Here is a 2538-nt window from a genome sequence, read left to right as displayed (position 1 = left end):
GAATAGACGCCCATCGGCGTTTTCGACACTCCAGTTGCAGATTTGTAAACCTATTGTGATTTTCTATTACTTATCTCTGTTTTTGTACAGAAGAAATGAATAATGTATTTTGTCGGAAAAGTTCGTATTTAAAGCCTGACCAGAAATATATGACTATTGCGGAATTTCATTGGAACTAATTTCTTACACTGGCAATAATTTTAATGATTGATTGTCAGGTGTCACTGTGGCGGTTTCTTTGAATAATAACAAAAAATGCCCAAAATGATTCGTAGTCAACAACGGATCATTGTAAATAATGTTATTAATAAACTACTGAAAAAAAAAACGCTTGGGAATGAAACTATTTCGCTACAAAACCTTTGGTAATTAACATCAGAGCTAACAGGTAATCGTTGTAGACAAGTCAAGATGTCATTGTAGTCTGGTAAAAATAAGCAGTAATTATAGTTATTAATAAACTTTCTAGGTATATCGGAGTCATCGATTACGTGAATTACGAAAGAAGGTCGTTCCTCCTCAGGTTTTAGGTCGCCAAAGAAAAAGAAAGCATTGTTCCGACTATACTGAACTATTGCCATATAAATAAGAAGAATAGCGCCCTCTTGACAATAGTCATATATTTTTGGTTTACCTTTAGGTATCTTGATACGATGAAAAAACATTATTCACTAGATCTATAAGCAGGTAACTGACTATCCTACTAATCCTACTTATCCTACTTATTATATTATAATTATAAATGCGAAAGTTTACTTTATATTATAAATGCGAAAGTTTGTGTGTGTGTGTGTGTGTGTGTGTGTGTGTGTGTGTGTGTGTGTGTGTGTGTGTATGTGTTACTCCTTTACGCTAAAATGGCTGGACGGATTTAGATGAAATTTGGTACGTTGATAGCTGGACATCTGGAATAACACATAGGCTACTTTTATTTAAATATTCCCACGGGATAGTTGTTCTTAACACAACACCTCAATGAAATTTACGATATAAATTTTGGAATTTCCCACGGTTTTTTTTTTAATACCGGAATTTCAATTGTAACTATAAGATCGAATAGTTTACGCGTGCGAAGCCGCGGGTAAACTCTAGTTAAATATAATGTCTATCAAAATAAATGTATCTTCCAAAGTATTTTTTATCAACGGAACACGATTATTATGAAAGGATTAAAATTTGATAATAAGCATACTTAGTCAAAGTCCAATTTCACCTTTTTTTGGTAGGTACTTAAATAATTATTTATTAATCTCAACACATGCAGTTTGATTACATAAGTAAATTATCTTTTTTAATATAAATACGTGTCTAAGAAATAGAGTACGTAGATCGCTAGCGGCAGCCATAATGAAAGCGTCATTGTTTTTTTTAGTAATTGCGACGGGTACGTACTTAAAGAGATATTTTTTCTTTAATTTAATTTGATCTTTAATATTACATGAACTACTTAAACACTCGCATAAATTACGGTTTAGAATCTTTCTCAAAGTACCGCTCGATGACCATCATTAATATAGCTAGGAATATCACTTAACTAATTGTAAAATTGTTATGAAATAAACAGTTATAATTTTTTTTTTTTAAAGTTCATATTTTTAATTATTTTTTGTCATTGGTGTTCTATATATACGCAGAAGGTAAAACTGGTTAAAACCAGATTAGGACATGTGGTTTAAAACTACTTATTTTCCTTAGCTTGAAGGATTAAAATTAATACAGCACTCTTGATGTTCAGCTTTGTATTGCTCTACCTCAAAATTATATTCGCCTAAAGCAAAAATTAAACATTTCAGCAGCTAAATCCGCAATTACACTACTTTGATCGCTGAACTTGTTTCATCCAACAAACATTGTCTTCACGTTAGTCTGTCCACCTCAGTCCATCTACTGAGATCACCACAATAAGGGTTTCTTGACGGGCGAAATATCGCTGATGACGTTAGTATCGAAAGGTCTTTTGACGTTATAGTATTGCTTTTAATAGGCTCATTCAATTATTTTACCCAGGGGTCTCCAAAGTACGGCCCAAGGGCCAAGTCCGGCCCGCGAGCCCCTCTAATCCGGCCCGCGGAAAGAAAGCGTTATGCGTTACTCTTATCTAGGTACCCCCTGAAGACTAAGTCTACTCAACTAATGTATTACCCCCATGACCAGCCAAAGTCTTGGCCCTTACGAATTTACATTAAGTGCAGTGTGGCCCTTGAGTCAAAAAGTTTGAAGACCCCTGATTTAACCAATCACAAAATTAAAGTTGCCAAACGGACCTCAGGATATAGCCTACCACACGAATCCTCATGAGGGGCAGTTGTCGCTCGCCTAGTGTGGCTAACTCCATAATATTCCTATACTGTTGCGGTCACCGCAAGTTGTATGCGGCGATTGATTTAAGGTAATCGCTGATTCATTTGTGTTTTCTGACGATATTCTAAAAGAAACGAATTCAGGGACAAATATCAACATAATCATGTGCTTGCAGCTTACGTCGTTGCCACGCCAGTACCTGACAATGCACCTGCTGAACTACGAATACCCACGATA

At 35.2% G+C, this 2538-nt stretch overlaps 1 protein-coding gene across 1 annotated transcript in view; it reads right to left on the bottom strand.

Annotated features, from left to right (window-relative positions):
* Window positions 1–2538, bottom strand: part of Elp2 (elongator complex protein 2) — a 44994-nt gene that overhangs the window by 8829 nt on the left and 33627 nt on the right. The window lies entirely within an intron of this gene.

The sequence above is a fragment of the Choristoneura fumiferana genome, chromosome 5, assembly GCF_025370935.1.
Source record: "Choristoneura fumiferana chromosome 5, NRCan_CFum_1, whole genome shotgun sequence".
Classification (NCBI taxonomy): domain Eukaryota; kingdom Metazoa; phylum Arthropoda; class Insecta; order Lepidoptera; family Tortricidae; genus Choristoneura; species Choristoneura fumiferana.
The sequence above is the reverse complement of the archived record's forward strand: the minus strand, read 5'-3'. Positions and strand labels throughout refer to the sequence as shown.